Source organism: Rhinoderma darwinii, chromosome 5 (assembly GCF_050947455.1).
Source record: "Rhinoderma darwinii isolate aRhiDar2 chromosome 5, aRhiDar2.hap1, whole genome shotgun sequence".
Taxonomy (NCBI): domain Eukaryota; kingdom Metazoa; phylum Chordata; class Amphibia; order Anura; family Rhinodermatidae; genus Rhinoderma; species Rhinoderma darwinii.
In genome coordinates this window covers 4,067,210-4,089,753 of record NC_134691.1, presented here as the reverse complement: position 1 = coordinate 4,089,753, position 22,544 = coordinate 4,067,210, and the positions used below count along the sequence as shown (strand labels likewise).

Genomic DNA, 22,544 nt, shown 5'->3' with positions numbered 1-22,544 from the left:
TCTTGTAATAATGTATATTTAATATGTCATTACCTATCACAGCACGGCAGTACTTGAATATAGGACAACTCATAGCGCAGCGTATATGGAAAACAGTGGCACTTGGAATAGTCAGATCTATTAAAGGAATTGTCCAGCTCAGAAAACCCATTGTCATACCCCCTATTAGGGATTTTGGAGTAAATAGAGGGGGGGGCGGGTCCTCTGTTCAGGATCCTCATCTCTTGCAGAGCATCTCTGGAGGACCTGATGTAATGGCAGGAAGGAGGTGAAGGGAAAGTGAGCCCTAATCTACCCACCGCCCTGTCCCTGCCTACTTGCAATGACCCGCCGTAGGCGACGGGGTACAACTGGGCGGCGGTCCCTACGCTGTCTAAGTGCACGGGAGAACAAACAGGGAACACGCAAGGGAAGGGGCAGTAGCCATGGAACGCCGCGAGGAAAGGGAGCGGTGAATGAGTAGTCAGGACCAGGATGAAGTGGAGTATACCAAGGTGAGCACGGACAAGGAAGCAAGCCAGGGGCAAAGCAAAGCGGGTTAAGCAGAACAGCAGCAAGGCAGAAGAACGGCAGAAGCAGGCTGGAGCAAGCAGCAGTGGGGCCAGGAATCCAGAAGAATTACAAGCACTGAGGAAGAGAACACGGCAGGTAATAAAGGACAGGGGGCGGAGCTAACTCCGACTGACCAGGCCGCGATAGGCTCTCCCACTCCTGAGCCTGCCACCCTGGTTGGTGGGAGATGGTGTCAGTCGAACAGGTCTGGCCTCAGGTGTGGATTGATTAATCCCAGGAGTATACCTAGACGTAGTACCTGGCAGATCCCTAACACCTGTCCTGTCCTGCATTACACAGACAACACATTGATATGACTGGACACCGTGTAATTCTTCATTTCTCCTGTGGTGGTGCTGCAGGGAAACTGAACACTTACTGCCAGGTTTCCCCAGAGATTACCGCTGATCAGCTGGCGTCCAGCAGGGGGGCATCTTGTGATCTGTCTATTATCAATGGACATTTCTAACAAGTAAGGATTGTCCAATGTGGACAATTCCTTTAACTAGAAGACATACTGACAAGGGTTAGGTCACATGGCTTGTTCCGATTTACACACAAGTGCTCCAGGTTCCTTTATACTAGTCATGTGATTAAGGCTGCACATAAGGCAGCAAAGAATTATGGGTAGAGCTGGTTTTATGGGGTGGCAAACTAGATGTGCAGTTGTACGTGAGAAATATATGGCAGAATTACGTGGGTTCTTTAACTCCTTAATGACCAAGCATTCTTTTTCGTTTCTTCATCATTGCAACTTTTTTATTTTTCCATCAGCATTGCCTTATGAGGGCTTGTTTTTTGGCCGAACGAGTCGCATTTTTTAATGGCATATTTTTTGGGTACATATAATATATGGATGAACTTTTAGAAATTTTTGTTTTTTGGCTGGGGATTGAAAAAACAGCTATTCTATATCCATTGTTTTTGCGGTTTAAGTTTACGCCGTTCACTGCGTAGTATAAATAATGTGTGACTTTTATTCTATTGCTCGGTACGATTACAGTAATACCGAATATGTATTGTTTTTTTATGTTTTACTACTTTTGCAATTTTAAACAAAAATTATTTCGTATTTATCGATGTAGCTGCATGTGAGCGGTTTTTTTGAAGGACGAGATGTCGTTTTCATTTGTACCATTTTGTAATACATGGAACTTATTGCTAAACTTTTTTTATTATTTTTATTTGCGGGGGGAATACAAAGGAAAATAATTCTTCCGTAGTTTTTGCAACTTTTTTTTTGCATGACCTTCACCAAGTGGTTTAAATAACGTGTTTTACATTAACATTTTTCCAGTCCAGTCGCGGCGACACCACACGTGTATATTTTTTTTCCTATTTACACTTTCAAAAAAAACAAAAAAACACTTTTTATGGCAAAAAAAAATTTGACTATTTTTTTTTTATTGAATTTCCTTAAATTCTATTTAAAAAATGTGATGTATTTATTTAGGATTATATCTGTTTTCACAGCGCTGAACAATTTCAAATTGCTTCCAGCAGGATATTGAATGCAGCTTTGGATGTGGCTGGAGTATAATGTAATGTAATAATTATAATTAATAAATAATTAGTAAAATTAATACAAGACCAGCAAATTAAAGTATTTACAAAGTTGATACCTGGAAGAGGATATATCCACCATGAACATTTCTTTTATGGGGTCTCTCGCTTCTAGACAGAGGATCACAGCAGAATTACTTACACACACTTTTATTCTATATAATCCTAAAAAAAAACTAAAAAAAAATTTTGTTAGACCGAATAATTTACATGAACTTTGAAATTGATACATGTCAGGAAATTAAAGGGATATATTAGAAACCCAATCAAAAACGTCTGAAAATCAGGAGCTGTTTTCGCCTGAAAACAGCTCCGTATTTTCGGACGTTTTTGGTCACTGCGTGTGAACATACCCTTACAGTGAGTAATTCTTGAAAATCTCGCCATAGGGTTGGGTCTGATGTAATTGTCTTTCTCATACCATCAATCATCCTATCTGATCCATCTCTGCCCCTCCTCCCCGTGTTAATCCTAGGGTCCTGCCTGGTATCAATCCATGACAAACGCTAAACGTCTAGCGCTCGTCAGCACCGACAGGTTTTGCTCTTCCTCTAAAAGGGGTTGTCCACGACCGGACAACTGATGACCTACCCACAGGATAGCGCATCAGTATATGATGGGTGCAGGTCCGACACCCGGACCCCACTCCGATCAGCTGTTCCGGATGCCCAGAGGCAACATAACATTTCGGTGCCAAGAGGCAGCTGATCGGTGCGGGGTCCGATTGTCGGACCTGCACCGATATTATACTGATGACCTATCCTGTGGACAACGCCTTTAATTGTGTTTTTTTCAACAACTTCAGACATTGACCCATGTAAATATGGCAGCCTAACTATGCCGGTTGTGGATTCAGCCATCGCCATCCTCACTTATTATTTTCGTGTCTGAAAAATTAGACTGGGCATTTTTAATTACGAGCGGTTCCCATGACGCCCAATGTATCGAGTTCTCTCCATAGGCGTAGATGGCAATTAGAAGGACGTGCGTTCCGGAGGTCGTCACGCTTGTCTGGCCCCCATTTTATCATCTCTTCTCCGATGGTATTATTGAAGCAGCACGTCGGGCGCTCAGTCCACATATTGATTTTTGGCTCCAGCCTTGTGCGTTTGGGTGGCGCCTCTTGACCCGCTCATTGTCATAGGTTGTAGATTTCAACGTCTTTGGCCACGGATGAGACGTTCCTAGGAAGCTCCTTGGTTCATCATCATAGGGTACTTAGATTTTCCTCCTTCCCAAGACCTTCAATCTGGTTCCCATTGATTTTTTGGGGATCTCTTTTTGCACAAAATTGTCTCTAAATGTATTTATTATCGTTCATGGTGGTAACGGACGTCAGTTGTGATGGGCAGGAATATGTATTGTGCACAGCGTTTTCCTACATGTTGCAAAAATGATAATTTTTTTATCCATTTTCTTTCCATTGAAGTCATCGGGATGACAGATTTGGTCACTGAGAAGCTGAGAAAGTTGGGTGACAACCATAACGGCTGCCATTGGTTGTCACCCAACTTTTCTGGAATCATATTCAGCAAATCTGTCTACGTATGATATGATGCGTTTCCATTTCTCTTGTATAAGATCTCTAATGATCATCCAAAGGAGCGTAGCAATAATACAAGGTGCAGAGGTTGCCGCTCCATCTGGGCCCTGGTGTCCTAGGGGTCCCCATCAGCCTTCTTTAACATTGCATGTAATGGGTTTGGGTCCCAGGAGCTTTAGGTTTGATCTCTGGTCGTCCGGCTACTTATACAGCAATTCTGATTGTATGAAGCGCAGGATACCCAATCAAATTGTCTGTCACCCGGCTTTCCTAGGAACAGATAAAGCCAAGAGACGTACGATTAGAATTTAAACCACTTGCCAGGAAAGGACAAATGAAGGACACGCACCTGCCGGGGATTTCGGTGTATTTACCAGCTAGGTCCCTCCCGGCCGGCTGTTCTGCCCATTTACTTGGCCCATTTGACCTGCATCCTTCAGACAATTACCTGACAGCCGAAGACCTCGGCTAATAAAGATTCATTACTTCTCGGCTAATGGCTCCTTTGTACTTCAACTGAAAGAGCAAGTAAAGCCTTTAGATGCCATTAATATACATGAAAGTCTGAGAAGTAATGAGCTGAATAATATACATGAAATAATTGGAGCCTCCGTAAGTAATTAGACATTCTGGACGCGCTTAGTCTCCGGGTTATCAGGACTGGCCTCAGAATTGCACCCTCTATAGGGTCAGTGATGTCATAGCAGCCTCGGTGACCCCAACCTATGACTGGAATCACCTTCAAGGCGTTGTCTGATTTGAACAACGCCAGGACCCTTGATGTCTAGCTGATAGGGGGGCATTGCCCTGCTGATACCAAAGCTACCAGGCTGTGAGTACCCCGATTTGTCGCTATAGAAGGACAGAAAGTCTTACACCACGTCCCATTGTAATCAAAGGTCTATTCGTTGATATCAGTGGGAAAGAAGCTCCTAACATCAACTACCCGAAAAGTCTCGCCATCCTCCTCTATTACTTACAATTATCTACTAGCGTATTTCACAGACAACCCCTTTAAGGGCGATATCTGCAACTTTCTAATATACTTTGTGTTTCAATTCCTAACCATTTTCGGGATTTGTGCTTGCTGTCAGTGAATGTGAACATTTTGTCTGAGAGACAATACAGACCTAATATTTCCCACAATTTAGGATTTGTTACAAATGTATCCAGTCTAGACAATCGTTCATGGGATTAGCACAGCAGCAACACAAATCTCTCTCTTGTTGTGATTTTTGCTACAATGTATCAGTGCAGGCAATAGAAATATCTATTTCATGAGAAGATAGCAGTGTTATGAATGACCAAGGACTGTTAGGTACAGATATTACAAAAGGTCCCAGCAGCTATTTCCTTAACTTTGAGCTCCGGCAAATGGCAAAATCAGCTCTGCTACATCTGGGAATTTTTGTTCTCAATACTTTGATTGTCGTGGATCCAGTTTTTCTTACCCCAAATATCACTAGGAGAAGCCGTATAAGGCCCCATCTATGGGACAAGTCCTCTAAGTATATTACAGATACCCATTAAGCCGTAAGGTCAATTAAAAGGCATGGTCTGGAATAGACAACCCTAGAAGGGACCCTCGACAATAATCGGTGTCTCGCTTCTGCACCACCCATGATAGGCGGTTATTGGTGAGGAACCCACGGCCGTTCTTCTCTTTCTAGAACGTCTATTCTCTGCGCTATAGAGTGGTACCAAATGGGGACCCTCCTAAACTGAGTCGGAATGTCCTAAAGGGCATTTCAAAAAGCGTGGCCGCAGCCAGACTACTCCTTTTAGGCCAGGATCACACACAGTTTTTGGTGCCGTTTTTTTTCGCCAAACACAGAAGTGGACACAAAAGAACGGAGTGTTTTCTTTATACCTCTCCTTCCTTTTGGATCCACTTCTGGCTTTGGCTCCAAAAACGTGTGTGTGTGTGTGTGTGTGTGTGGGTGTGTGTGTGTGCGCGTGCGTGCGTGCGTACGTACGTACGTACGTACGTACGTGTGTGTGTACGTGGCCGTGGCCTAAACCTGCTTGTAGAGTCTTCCAGAGACGGATTTCCTACTGTGGGGATGATGTGCACATGGTGTAAGATCTCATGGACTTGTATGAAGGTCTTTTATGACAACACGTATGAAGTGGTGAGCTGCGAGTCTAATGCACGTCTCCATTCAGGTGCTCTCACAATCAGATCGATGGCATCGAGCTGACCCCAGGTTAATTGCCGATGGCGAGTTCCCAGCACATTTGTTTCCTTTTTTTTCTTCTTTGCATCAAGGACTCCGGCCCCGCGCCGTTCGCAGTCAGGACGTTGTAGATTGGTGGGAGTTTAATGCACAGACGAGTTGAATATATGAACACGGGATCATAGAAATGAACCTGCAATCAGAAAATCGATAAGAGCAATGATGTGTTGGCCGTATCTCCTGTGTATTGCTGCTTAACATATCTGCCGAGAACTTTCCATGGGGACAGAGCTGGAATATATTAAGCAAATGCAGCAGTTGAGTGTGGAGCAATATGTTATCCAGCATCAGAAGGAGGCTTAAATAATCCACTACCGGAGTGATAGTCCCAACGTCCTTCATGCAGCCCATTCATCATGTCTACATCTGTCTATATCAGGTCTACATCAGGTCTACATCAGGTCTACATCAGGTCTATATCTGGTCTACATCTGGTCTACATCTGTCTATATCAGGTCTATATCCGTCTATATCAGGTCTACATCAAGTCTATGTCTGTCTATATCAGGTCTACATCTGTCTATATCAGGTCTACATCTGTCTATCTCAGGTCTACATCAGGTCTATATCAGGTCTATATCAGGTCTACATCAGGTCTACATCAGGTCTATATCAGGTCTATATCAGGACTATATCAGGTCTATATCAGGTCTATATCTGGTCTACATCTGTCTATATCAGGTCTATATCAGGTCTATATCTGGTCTATATCTGTCTATATCAGGTCTACATCTGTCCATATCAGGTCTATATCAGGCCTATATCAGGTCTTAATCTGGTCTACATCAGGTCTATATCATGTGTACATCTGTCTATATCAGGTCTATATCAGGTCTACATCTGTCTATATCATGTCTACATCAGGTCTATATCAGGTCTATATCTGGTCTAGATCTATCTATATCAGGTCTACATCAAGTCTTTATCAGGTCTATATCTGTCTATATCAGGTCTACCTCAAGTCTATATCTGTCTATATCAGGTCTACATCTGTCTATATCAGGTCTACATCAGGTCTATATCTGGTCTACAGCTGTCTATATCAGGTCTATATCAGGTTTATATCTGGTCTACATCTGTCTATATCATGTCTACATCAGGTCTATATCAGGTATATATCAGACAAACCACACTATATATACCAATGAGGACTTTTTCCAGTCTTTCTCTGTCATGTCCTCTGTACTGACAAACCATCTTTCTTTTACTGCTCCTGTCTAATGCCAATCTCTATCTATCTATCTATCTATCTATCTATCTATCTATCTATCTATCTATCTATCTATCTATCTATCTATCTATCTATCTATCTATCTATCTATCTATCTATCTATCTATCTATCTATCATAGTGAAGGGGTTAATGCTAGCCCTCCTGGTTGCATGTTTCCTAACTGTCCCTTTTGTGCAGGTTCATCCCATAAAACAGGTTTAAAAGGGATTGGCTTCTGCAAAGTGGCAGTTTTTAGAGTTCTGTAGGTGGTCCTGGGATAATCAGGAATGTGGGTGGTATACTGGTCGTCTAGAGAAGTGAAGGGGTTAAAGTGACATCCCTTGTCATCTAGGGTAGCAAATGTGTTTTTACGAGGTTAATTTCAACATCCCTGGTGGTCTAGAGTAGTGAAGGGGATAACTCTCAGTAGCACCTGTTCTGGGGGCCTCTGACGTCCTCGTTCTCCTCCACTCGAGGATGCGGCTATAGACTGCTCAGGAACAATGACACCTCATCATCAGCTCAGCCAATAAAAGAGCAGCTCAGCCCGTCATAGAAGCTCTGTGATTGGTTAATGGGGATTTTATAATTTACCCCTTCACTGCCATGGCCCACAAGGGAAGTAATTATTAACCCATTATTGCCTTTGCCCATGAGGAATGTTACCATAAGCTCTTATACTACCCTAGACAACCAGGAATGTTACCATAAAACCCTTTACCACCCTAGACCACCAGGGATGTTACCATAAAACCCTTTACAACCCTAGGCCACCAGCGATGTTACCACAAAACCCTTTGCCATCCTAGACGACCAGGGATGTTACCATAAAACCCCTTACTGCCCTAGACCACCAGGAATGTTACCATAAAACCCTTTACCACCCTAGACCACCAGGAATGTTGCTATAAAACCCTTTACAGGCCTAGACCACCAGGGATGTTACCATAAAACCCTTTACCACCGTAGACCACCAGGGATGTTACCATAAAACCCTTTACCACCCTAGACCACCAGGGATATTACTATAAAACCCTTTACCACCCTAGACCCCCAGGGATGTTACCATAAAACCCTTTACCACCCTAGACCACAAGGGCTGTTACCATAAAACCCTTTACCACCCTAGACCACCAGGGATGTTACTATCAAACCCTTTACCACTCTAGACCACCAGGGATGTTTCCATAAAACCATTTACCAGCCTAGACCACCAGGGATGTTACCATAAAACCCTTTACCACCCTAGACCACCAGGGATGTTACTATAAAACCCTTTACCACCCTAGACCACAAGGAATGTTACCATAAAACTCAACCACCCTAGACCACTAGGGATGATGTAAGTTGCACAGTTTTTGCACAGGGGCCCTCAGTAGTCTGTATTCACGCCTGGTATCTGTGTTATCTATCAGTTTTCATGGCCAGAGTTGGCCCCCTTTAGGCCCCTGTCCGGCTGTACATGCAATATATCAGCCTTTCACCTGCAGTTCTGTGTCACACAACAGCAGGCACAAGCACACGGTAACATTTCTATGAGCTGTGCCAAATGACAAACTCGGCTCTTCTGCATTTATATTATGAAACTTTTTTTTCAAGGCTTTATATAATCAAAAAAGCCATTCATGTGTCTGTCGTGTTGTGTAACGTGTAGTCAGCAGAGTAGAGGAACAGCCGGTGTGTGTGGGCTCGGATAATTTGGGATATAATGATGCGCGGTATACAGCACTGATTGCCAGTGAGAGGCAAAACACATTCCACTGCACGGACAGGATGTTCTTGGCTCCGGCAGCCGTTTGATTGGGAAATTAAGGCCTTTCTGTCATTTCTAAGACCAACTTTACTCAGGGTCTTCATTGTCGCCATGAAATTAACACTGGGAACAGCACAAGCCATGACATCCCACAACTTCTCAATAGATCTTTCTTTTTTTTTAATCTTGTGCATCTTGGAAAAAAAAAATCACATCGAAAGTTTTTTTTAAAGTCTCCGGCAATGGGAATATTTTTTACATTTCTGTTGTAGTGCCCAGAAAAATTACTTAGATTTGGTGCAACCACAAAATATTGCCATATAATAACGGAAACGGAAATATATTTGTGGATATTACATATGTGCGCCATTGCTCGCTTCAGCAATTCCCTTCCACAATACATGACCTCTCCGAGCTGTCTCAATCCGGCCCTAAATTTTGCACATGCTTTATGAAGCGAACGTCTGCACTATTCTTGGGCACGGCCACACAATAAAACCTGCTGGCCGAGTATAAACAGTATAAAGAGTAAAAAAGTATTGACCTTTATATGTCATATGACATGGCTACGCCACTTCTACTCCAAAATATTATGTGTGTACATTTTTGTAAATGACCCCAGTAAGTTTTTGGGGTTAGGTTGTATAGGATTAGAAAACAATGACTGCTTTCTTACAAAAACAGTGCCCCACCTCTTCTACAGGTTGTGTGTCGCATTGCAGTGTACCGCGATTCACTTCAGTGGAGCAATACCAGGCGCAACCCATGGACTGGTGGGGCAATATTTACAAAAGAAAACAGCCATGTTTTTCTAATGTATAACACATTTAACCATGGTGGACAAATCCAAAAACAAAACGAAAAAGAAACAATAGTATAGATCACAGTCATACAGGAAAGTTCTGATAAATCAGAATCTGATAATTCAGAAATCCCGATAGCTCATGATGGTGCAGTATGCAGTAGAGAAAATCCCCTAAAGTCCCTTTATCTCTGGGTTTGGTGATGTAGGTTAGGAGGACCCAAGCACTTTGACAGTACCGTGAGAAGGTCCCCAAAAAGATACGTTTGAATGACATAAATCTTGGGCGGTAGGGGAGTAACTTACTATTTTTTTTTTAATCCCCTAAAAAACAAAATTCCATATGAGGGGTTGGTACGTTTTTACCTTTTTCAGAAGTGATCCCTCTGACTTTACTGTAAATTTAGTCTAAAAATGTTCCACTCCCTTTCTGGGTTTGGTTCCCCCCCCCCCCCCCCAAGGTTGACAGTGCTGGGCCTAATGTCTAATGATATGCACAGTGGAGATCCCATTATTATGACCACCTCCTACTTTCGTTGGCAGCCTGTAGCCCATGAAGGAAGTGATCTGTCCTGGGCCTGGTGGGTATATAACCAGGTGGCTACCAGACGTGTGTCTGTAGTTCAGCGAACCCGACTGCGTATGGGGCTCCGAAGCCGACTGATGGTCACTGCTCTTATGTAACAAAGGTGCACCGGGAAAAAAGGCTCCAATTTGCACGGCAGTATCGGATTTGGACCACCGATGATTGGTAAAGGGTCGTCTCCTCCGATGATTGGTAAAGGGTCGTCTTCTCCGATGAGTCACATTTTCTGCTTCATGGGACGGATGGACGTTGTCGTGTCAGGCGAGAATCATCAGAGAACAAACACCCGGCAACCATTGCTGGAAGAACACGAGCCGGTGGCGGCAGCGTTATGGTCTGGGGGATTATTTCATGGCAATCAATGGGCCATTCGTCCATGTGGACGGTCCTGAACCGATCTGGGTATGAATACATCGTTGCAGATCACGTCCTCCCCATACATGCTGTCTGTCTTCCCTGTGGCAGATGGAATCTCCCAGCAAGATAATGCGACATGTCACACGGCTAGAAATGTCCGACAGGAAGAGCACGACCAAGACCTCCAAGTACTTCCCTGGCCCCCTAATTCTCCAGACTGGAACCCAATTGAGCATCTGTGGGACCTTGATCATCTTGTTAGCTCTATGGATCCTCCTCCCCCACGCACCCTCAGCACGGCGCCAGATACCTGAGACCACCGACCAGCACCTTATTGAGTCACTGCCTGCCCGTCTAGCTGCTGTCCGTGCTAACCATGGCGGTTACTCTGGATATTACCTGCTACTCATAATAATGGGACTCCACTGTGTATTTTACCTACATTCCTAGTAAAGAAGCACGAGGGCAACTCATGACTGGGCCTTTCTTCCAGCAAGCACCAGTTCCAGATGTTGGGGTGGAATATTTTTTCACTAGACCTCTTTCCCACCACTGCTTCCATTGTATTGCCATCAACTGTAGACTACCGGTGACTTGCCTATTGTCTTTGTATCTTTGTAGTATCAGGTCGTGATTGACGTTAGTAGTGCTCCGGAGTTGTTGCTCTTATTGCATGTTGATGCTATAAACAGGGCTGGTATTAGCGGTGTGCTATGGTGGCACCGGGCACTTCTGCCATCAGTGATAAAAGAGGACACCTGAAAGTACTGAATACCATAAATATTAATTGTATAATAGTGTCATTTAGACATTATATAGCACTCTTATCAGATTTATTTATGTACAGAGCTGTTATGTGGTCACTGTATGGCGGTTTTATTTGAGCACTCTATGGTGTATTGACTTAGGCATGGTGTGGCACTGGTACTTGGGCACTGTACAGTATAGTATTTGTATATGGTGCTGGTGGCAGTGTAAAGTGATATTTGGCCAATGTATGGCACTGGTAATTTAGCACCATATCGTATAATTAGGCGCTGTATGATAATTTATACACGATATGACTGTACACCTTATTGGGGGAGGGGTGCCAACAGAATGTACCAAACAGGACACCATCCATGACTATGATAACACACTAAAAAACACAACGAGACACCACACGGGACAATAATCATGTACTGCGGGCTCCCATTGAGACTCACAAACTCACGGCTCCATTCCTTCATATCTCCGGAGATTTGCAGACATTAAGTATACTGGTACGTGGAGCGGCTGACATTTTCTACCTCGCTGCTTCACACAGCTGGCTATTTAGAAACAAATTGGAAATTTTTGCAAGCTAAAAACGTGTTTATGTCTGTGGAGCCACAAGAAGCGCTGGTAATAGCAATCACTGAGCATTGTAGAGGCAGCAGCAGTAGGCCATGGATAACACATGGCTCAAAATAAATGAGAATTTTCCTGTCATTTCTAGGACAGATAAAGTAAAACAGCGAACACTACAAGTGTCTGAAAAGGAGAACGATTCCTCCTGCCAGTAATTAATGGAGATCTTGCTGATGAGGAATGAAAGCGCTTTACTGACTTATGCTGCAAATACTGATAGTACCCTAGGGACAGATTAAAGAATCAGCTGTAATGTTATTTATCATGGGATGACACACTAACATGCATGAACGCGGGAGCATATGGAATTATTTGGTTTAGTGATAATAGTGTGTAGCTATGTGCTGCAATACGCGATAGGGAATTAGGTACCTTGCTGGAAAAAAAACACTATAGATTTACAAGCCTGCCTGATCAGTGACTGCAGCTGCTGAATATAACTACTATACCCACTCAGCATAAGAATATAACGACAATAATACTGCTCCTACGTACAAGAATATAACTACTATAATACTGCCCCTATATACAAGAATATAACTACTATAATACTGCCCCTATATACAAGAATATAACCACTATAATACTGCCCGCTATATACAAGAATATAACTACTATAATACTACCACCTATAAACAAGAATATAACTACTATAATACTGCCCCTATATACAAGAATATAACTACTATAATACTGCTCCTATATACAAAACTATAACTACTATAATACTGCCTCCTATATACAAGAATATACCTACTATAATACTGCCCCCTATATACAAGAATATAACTACTATAATACTGCCCCCTGTATACAAGAATATAACTACTATAATACTGCCCCTATATACAAGAATATAACTACTATAATACTGCTCCTATATACAAGAATATATCTACTATAATACTGCCCCCTATATACAAGAATATAACTACTATAATACTGCCCCTATATACAAGAATATAACTACTATAATACTGCCCCTATATACAAGAATATAACTACTATAATACTGCCCCCTATATACAAGAATATAACTACTATAATACTGCCCCTATATACAAGAATATAACTACTATACCCACTCAGCATAAGAATATAACGACAATAATACTGCTCCTACGTACAAGAATATAACTACTATAATACTGCACCCTATATACAAGAATATAACTACTATAATACTGCCCCTATATACAAGAATATAACCACTATAATACTGACTCCTATATACAAGACTATAACTACTATAATACTGCCCCCTATATACAAGAATATAACTACTATAATACTGCCCCTATATACAAGAATATAACTACTATAATACTGCCCCCTAAATACAAGAATATAACTACTATAATACTGCCCCCTATGTACAAGAATATAACTACTATAATACTGCCCCTATATACAAGAATATAACTACTATAATACTGCTCCTATATACAAGAATATAACTACTATAATACTGCTCCTATATACAAGAATATAACTACTATAATACTGCACATATATACAAGAATATAACTACTATATTACTGCTCCTATATACAAGAATATAACTACTATAATACTGCCTCTATATACAAGAATATAACTACTATAATACTGCCCCTATATACAAGAATATAACTACTATAATACTGCTCCTATATACAAGAATATAACTACTATAATACTGCCTCTATATACAAGAATATAACTACTATAATACTGCTCCTATATACAAGAATATAACTACTATAATACTGCCTCCTATATACAAGAATATAACTACTATAATACTGCCCCTATATACAAGAATATAACAACTATAATACTGCCCCCTATATACAAGAATATAAGTCCTATAATACTGCTCCCTATATACAAGAATATAACTACTATAATACTGCCCCTATATACAAGAATATAACTACTATAATACTGCCCCTATATACAAGAATATAACTACTATAATACTGCCTCTATATACAAGAATATAACTACTATAATACTGCCCCTATATACAAGAATATAACTACTATAATACTGCTCCCTATATACAAGAATATAACTACTATAATACTGCTCCTATATACAAGAATATAACTACTATAATACTGCCCATCTATATACAAGAATATAACTACTATAATACTGCTCCTATATACAAGAATATAACTACTATAATACTGCCTCCTATATACAAGAATATAACTACTATAATACTGCCACCTATATACAAGAATATAACTACTATAATTATCTTTTTTATTTGAAAACTTGCAACAAAATATTACAATACCTTTGCAATACACTCATAACAGATAAAGAAAATAAATGTATGTCTCTTAATAACATCACAATCATTAAACAAACCATAATATATGAATATTGCTCCAGTATAGATTGTTTCAACTATTTTCCATGATATTATTCTAGACAGTATTACAGGAGAGTTCTTCTTTATTGGAGACCGGGCAGCATCGCGCACACCACAGAGGGTACACGGTCACCACATTTATGACATATAGTAAGCCTCTATGATATAAACGGAGTTCGGGGTAGAAGTCTACATACAGCAGCTGAGAGTTTCACTGTCCCACTAGATGTGGTGACTGCAGGGACACAGCAGGGACATTACTCTGTAGATAAGTCTCTTGTATAAAGATGACATTGGTTTTGTTGTCAGACAGACGCTGGGATATCACCTGCCGCCTGCTCCTATTCTTCACGCTGTTCACATTAATAGGAGGTGATTTTCAGCCTCATCCTGGTTACATGTCTTTCCTACTTTTTTTCCTTCTTCCACTGCAATGTCCTGTAACACCCCATCTTTTGGTGGACATTGGGGGGTCAGAGTCTTCATCCTGAGGTTCGTTGTCTGGGATGTGTGAGGAGACTTGCTCCATCTCTGCTTCTTCTACCTGGTCATCTTCCCCCAGCGCACAGTAACGTCCCCCAGTTATCGCCAGCACTGGAGACTCCGGTGATTTCTTTGCTGCAGTGATTTTTTTCCTAGAAGAATCATCTGTTTTACTTCTCCTTTTAACCGTCTGAAATCCCTCCTCATCCATACTGGTCGCTGCGGCTGGATCAGCTGGTTTTTTACTGGCCGCTGCGGCTGGATCAGCTGCTTCCTTACTGGTCGCTGCGGCTGGATCAGCTGGTTTTTTACTGGTCACTGCGGCTGGCCCAGCTGGTTCCTTACTGGTTGCTGAGGCTGGATCAGCTGGTTCCTTACTGGTCGCTGCGGCTGGCCCAGCTGGTTTTTTACTGGTCGCTGCGACTGGCTCAGCTGGTTCCTTACTGGTCGCTGCGGCTGGATCAGCTGGTTCCTTACTGGTGTTGGGCAGATGTTTTGGTGACAGAGTGACTGGATATTTCGCTTTTAGCATGGCCTCTATTTTCAGTGGCTGGTGACACTTGTGCAGCATCCACAGATGGGACATTCGTCTCTGGAGCAGGGTCTCTGGTACTTTGGCTCACATTATCGCTGGGGCTTCCAGGGTCTGGGGTCATAGCTACACATATGGAGACATCCTCCTGCTCTTCCTCCATGGCTTCTTTAAAGGCCTCCTCTTTATTATGTTCTGCATGCGGACACTCCCGGAATGTATGTCCAGGTCCTAAGCACAGGTTACAGATGACAGGTCCTGTACAATCGTCCTTCACATGCCCAAACTGACCACATAGTGAGCACTTAATACGGGAACAGTTGAATGCCAGGTGTCTGCCCCCACATCTATGGCACAGTCGCGGTTGACCAGGGTAGTAACATACGCCTCTCTCCGAGCCCAGGTAGAAGGAGTGCGGCAGATGTCTGGTCACTCCATTCTCCTGAACCAGCTGGATCTTGACAGAATATCCTCCATTCCAGATCTCCTCCTCATCATAGATCTTTGTTGGCAGTCTCTTCACCTCACAATATCTGCTCAACCAGTGCTGCAAATCTGCCAGAGCCAACACCTCAGACTGGAACAGGACGGTGGCGGTGACTACCTGGGGTTTAGTCAGCTGGATGACATGTAGATGCTCCCACATCGCGTGCTCCTTTGTATCATTATAAATACTCCAGAATAAATCTAGACTATATTGCAGCTTGAAACTGATGTCATAATTCCTGGTGGAGGGAACGTGGATCAGAGCGAACACCTCACAAGCTTAAAACTTCATAAACTCCTTCAACAAAACTTTCCCAATGTAGAGTCTGGAAGGGATGTTTTCCTCTGCTCCTGAGTACCTGATTCTGACTGCGTTCCTCCTCGGAGGTGTAGGGTTAGTCGGTCTTGTGACGCTGGAGAACAGTCTCCTGTACTGAGGTCTGTCAGCAGGTGGGTCAGGACTGGACCTCTCCTCAGCTGATTGTACTGCAGATCCTCCTGTGTCTGCTCCTGATCGCTGTGTAACCTGCACTCCATTCACTGACACTGTGGGCGGCTGAACCTCCAGAACAGGGTCTGAAATGTCTGCCTCAGCCTGTGCCGCTGGTTCATCAGATATCAGACTGTCAATCACCGCGCTGAGCGAGGTCTCACTTACAATGTCAGTATATGCGGCACTTTCTTGCTCACTCCCAGGAGTGCCACTCGCATTCACTTCATCTGTACTTCACATAGAGTCTACTGCAGTTAACCCCTCGTCAGCTGGCACACATTTCTCTGCAGCTTTAGCAGCATTTTTGTTGGCTGATTGCACAGACCCCACACATGATGAGAGATGTGATCCTCCAGCCACTGCACACTCATATCTTCCAGGGTTTCCCTGCTCCACAATATTATACACAGTCTTATAGTCAGTGTCTTTTTTTGCAATGATATTTTTTCTCTTCACAGTTTGGGCTCTGGTCTCCCTTTTATTCTCCATTGCCCGGTTCTTTATTTTGGGTACTGTGCATGATTCTTTCTGCAATCTCTCCTTCAATATCACCAGCTCACGTTTGCAAACATCCAGATACTCACATTTCATCAGCTTTGCCTTTGGATCAGTCTCTTGGTTAATTTCAGTTCTCAATTTGCGAACTTGCATTTCCATTTTAAAGATATTTTTCTTTGTCATTTTTGTGCACAATTCACCAACATCATGAGATTCAGTTGACTCACCAGCCACCATTTCCAGATCATCACCTCCACCATCTCCATGCTGCAGACCAAACTCCAGACTCTGGGCTTTCCCAGGATCATCAGCCCAGGACCTCTCCCCTCCACCTGGGTCAGAAGCCATGCATAGTACTAACAGGGAGCTCACAAGCACACGTCTATCCTCTCCTATATACAAGAATATAACTACTATAATACTGCTCCTATATACAATAATATAACTACTATAATACTGCTCCTATATACAAGAATATAACTACTATAATACTGCCCCTATATACAAGAATATAACTACTATAATACTGCCCGCTATATACAAGAATATAACTACTATAATACTGCCCTCTACGTACAAGAATATAACTACTATAATACTGCCCCTATATACAAGAATATAACTACTATAATACTGCCCCCTATATACAAGAATATAACTACTATAATACTGCTCCTATATACAAGAATATAACTACTATAATACTGCCCCTATATACAAGAATATAACTACTATAATACTGCCCCTTCTATACAAGAATATAACTACTATAATACTGACCTATATACAAGAATATAACTACTATAATACTGCCCCCTATATACAAGAATATAACTACTATAATACTGCTCCCTATATACAAGAATATAACTACTATAATACTGCCCCCTATATACAAGAATATAACTACTATAATACTGCCCTCTACGTACAAGAATATAACTACTATAATACTGCCCCTATATACAAGAATATAACTACTATAATACTGCCCCCTTTATACAAGAATATAACTACTATAATACTGCTCCCTATATACAAGAATATAACTACTATAATACTGCTCCCTATATACAAGAATATAACTACTATAATACTGCTCCCTATATACAAGAATATAACTACTATAATACTGCTCCCTATATACAAGAATATAACTACTATAATACTGCCCCCTATATACAAGAATATAACTACTATAATACTGCCCTCTACGTACAAGAATATAACTACTATAATACTGCCCCCTATATACAAGAATATAACTACTATAATACTGCCCCCTATATACAAGAATATAACTACTATAATACTGCTCCCTATATACAAGAATATAACTACTATAATACTGCCCCTATATACAAGAATATAACAACTATAATACTGCTCCTATATACAAGAATATAACTACTATAATACTGCTCCTATATACAAGAATATAACTACTATAATACTGCTCCTATGTACAAGAATATAACTACTATATTACTGCTCCTATATACAAGAATATAACTACTATAATACTGTCCCTATATACAAGAATATAACTACTATAATACTGACCCTATATACAAGAATATAACTACTATAATACTGCTCCTATATACAAGAATATAACTACTATAATACTGCCCCCTATATACAAGAATATAACTACTATAATACTGCCCTCTACGTACAAGAATATAACTACTATAATACTGCCCCTATATACAAGAATATAACTACTATAGTACTGCCCCCTATATACAAGAATATAACTACTATAATACTGCTCCCTATATACAAGAATATAACTACTATAATACTGCCCCCTATGTACAAGAATATAACTACTATAATATTGCCCCCTATATACAAGAATATAACTACTATAATACTGCCCCCTATATACAAGAATATAACTACTATAATACTGCCCCCTATATACAAGAATACAACTACTATAATACTGCTCCTATATACAAGAATATAACAACTATAATACTGCACCTATATACAAGAATATAACTACTATAATACTGCCCCTATATACAAGAATATAACTACTATAATACTGCCCCTATATACAAGAATATAACTACTATCATACTGCTCCTATATACAAGAATATAACTACTATAATACTGCCCCTATATACAAGTATATAACTACTATAATACTGCCTCCTATATACAAGAATATAACTACTATAATACTGCCCCCTATATACAAGAATATAACTACTATAATACTGCTCCTATATACAAGAATATAACTTCTATAATACTGCCCCTATGTACAAGAATATAACTACTATAATACTGACCCTATATACAAGAATATAACTACTATAATACTGCCCCTATATACATGAATATAACTACTATAACACTGCCCCTATATACAAGTATATAACTACTATAATACTGCCCCCTATATACAAGTATATAACTACTATAATACTGCCCCCTATATACAAGAATATAACTACTATAATACTGCTCCCTATATACAAGATTCTAACTACTATATTACTGCCCCTATATACAAGAATATAACTACTATAATACTGCTTCTATATACAAGAATATAACTACTATAATACTGCTCTCTATATACAAGTATATAACTACTATAATACTGCCCCCTATGTAGAAGAATACAAGAATGTTTGTTGTATGCAACTTTAGATTTATGTTTCTTGTGTCTCAATGATGAAATAAACCAATTTGTGTGTGAGTTGCAGCTTTGGAAGTTGATTTGACCTCAGTTGTAATAAATAGCCTGGAGAAGAATAACTGGAAACAATTTGTTTTTTCCACCCGTTTCCCATCGTCCGCCTCCCGTAGTGTCTTATAGTGTTAGGGTATTGAACGGCACAACAGGAAATCATCCTACAAAACTGACGTACCACACAATACTTGCCAAATTTTGACTGCAGTAAGATTCGGGCCCCTGAATGAATGGCAGGGCTGTGTTTGCTGTAATAGGGGTGAAGTCATTTTGAAATGCTTAAAGCGACAAAACAATTTTCAATGTGATTTTCAGATCCTCATCCCATGGAACCAAAACAATCAGACAATTTAGTTTTTGTTGGTGCCATATAATGAGGCTCAAGTCAACTTTCCACGTGGCCATGAATCGTACAAAATCTGATGCGGAAGGTTGTAGTATAGACCCCTGTGTTATGCAGGGCCGGTTCACAATTGGGTGTAACTATAGGGGGTGCAGAAGTACAGCAGTTGACCCAAGCGGGCCCTGGTGCAAAAGGAGGCCAAAGCCCCTGTGCCTCAGAAGAAGACATAAGTAATATAAATGACACGTTAGGTGGGCTCCTTGTTGGAGATTTTCCATTGAGGTTAAGGAGTTTCACAATTCATCTTTATAGTGAAGATCTCAGGATGTGGCACCAATGAGGGGAAAAAGGGTTAAAAATTAGTTATTTTATTTTCTGGCAGTAATGTTGACTGAATGAAAGCTCCTAAGTGGAGGAAATAACACTACTTTCCAGGTGTATGTGTGTGGGCTGTCATGTGGACAGTGGCATAGCTGCAGTATAATGGGGGCAGTGGTCGCACATAAGCTCTGAGCCATATAAGAAGACAGCACAATAAACTATGGGAGATTTTTTATCTGTGCCATGGAGCTTCAATCTATACCTATACGTTCAGCATTCCTAACTCAGGATAGGGGTAAATTTCCATGGATTGGAAGTGTCACAGGGCAAAAGCCTCCATGTAGTCGTAGTCTGACACTTAAAATATTATTTCTGTCTTGTAACTGTCCCAGACGTCCTCCATTGGCCAGTTTATTTTTGGCAAAACAGACCAAACTGTAGGGTTGATTCCACCCCCACAAGATGGCTTTCTTACCCTTCAACCACCTTGAATGACACTGTTATTGATAAAATACCTTGAATTTGTGGATTAGTCGACAGAAGAAGAAAAAAATCTGATGTTTTTGAGAACATTGAGGCCATTGGATGTCATTTATTTTTGAATTTTCCAACATTTTCCAAAAATGAGTAATGATGTAGAAAGTAAATCTGCTCGTCATGATGTTAATTTACATTAATCACTATCTACTAATTATACGAGCTCCGGAGCTACAATTACTGAGATACTCATTCACTTCAATGATTCCTTACGCTTTCTACTCGGCACATGGTGCCCGAGCCATGACTGAACCCACATCTATGTATAGCATCCTGTGTACATGTCTAATATTATGCTGGGCCGACTCATCCTGTGATCTCAATGTCTTAAATAAAGCTTCTTCACTAGTAAACCAAAGTCTCATTAGAAACCCAGTAGCATCGTGTTTCCAAGAGTAAAATTTTTTTTTACTAATTGATGTGAACCTAAAACTATATTAAGAGAAGGATATAACTCCCATTCTTCTCAGGGGTGCATTTAAGGAACTTATAAACCCCCTACAAGCAATTAAATAATTACATTATTTCTACTGTGTCTATGGGGCGCTCTCTGCATTCTAATTATTGACATCAATTGGAGCTGTACACATCCCTATGTAGTGAGCTCCCCCTAGTGGTGGTTGTAGGCAGACAGAATATTATCATGTAGCTCCATGACTATGTGAAGCAGGAGATTTGGAGCTCTGGATCAGAGAATAAAGGACATCCAACAGCCCTAAATTCTGCCCTAAACCAACTCCGTTATCCCCTTCACAATTCCAAACCACTCAGAATATTTGGTGTGAGCTAGGGTTACTAAGCGCCTGCAAATACTTTGCCTACTTGGATTAGTACAAAATGGTATCTTTTTTTCTTTGAAAGCAATATATATATATATATATATATATATATATGTGGAATTAATTTTCGTAGAGACTGAATTCATACGTCCAATGTGAAGGGTGAGACGGTCCAAAGCTCAACACAATAGGATGGCTCAATTTCATGAAAACGAAAATCCCCCATTGTGCGCAGTCATGGGACCTCTCTTCCTTCGGGAAGGCAGCGCCTGCTTGTGGCTTATTTGAAACTTTTGATGTCTTTGTTTGGCCACCTTGTTTGGAAAACATTTCTAGAAATGTTTGGAAGGGGGAGGTGAAAGACTTCAATCACGGACGGGAAAATGTCAGCAAGACGGTCGTGAATCAATGATGTTATCCAAGTGAATTCTCACGGGCGGCTCGTTCTGTGTGATGGAAATAATGAAATTCAGGACTTTTTCTGCTAGACCAAACAAATCACTATGGGAAGGAACCTCTTTATCACTGGTTAGAAAAGGGCAGCAATATGTCTGAGCGGCCAACAGAGCCATGAAAGGGAAAAGACGGACATACGTTATAAGGAGACATCTCTGAAGTTCACTTAAGGTTCACTGCTTGTTCCAGTTGGAGACCACTGAAGAACCTATTCTGGTTACAGACACTAGAACCTTATCCTACAGCCAAGGATCCCAGCGATCTGCCATTGAGGTACAATTACTGGACTAACGGGAATAATGCAGACACCAGAAAACATCAAATTGGTCTTAATTCTGTTGGTGATTAATTTCCATTTGGCATGAGCCAAGGAACATGGTGGCTATATTTTATGGAAACCTGTTGTTTATTCTGCCTCAATAATTTCCTCAATGCTGTGACTCAAGGACATTTTTTTAATGTTTTTTTTTCCCAATGAAACTTGACATTATTGACATACTACATACAGAACAAGTCCTTTTGTTGGCAGTGGGCCCAAAGCA

General features: G+C 40.9%; 1 protein-coding gene across 1 annotated transcript in view; it reads left to right on the top strand.

Annotated features, from left to right (window-relative positions):
• The window catches only part of ADGRB1 (adhesion G protein-coupled receptor B1), a 615,330-nt gene that overhangs the window by 45,065 nt on the left and 547,721 nt on the right, over nt 1–22,544 (top strand). The gene's annotated exons all lie outside the window — the stretch shown is intronic.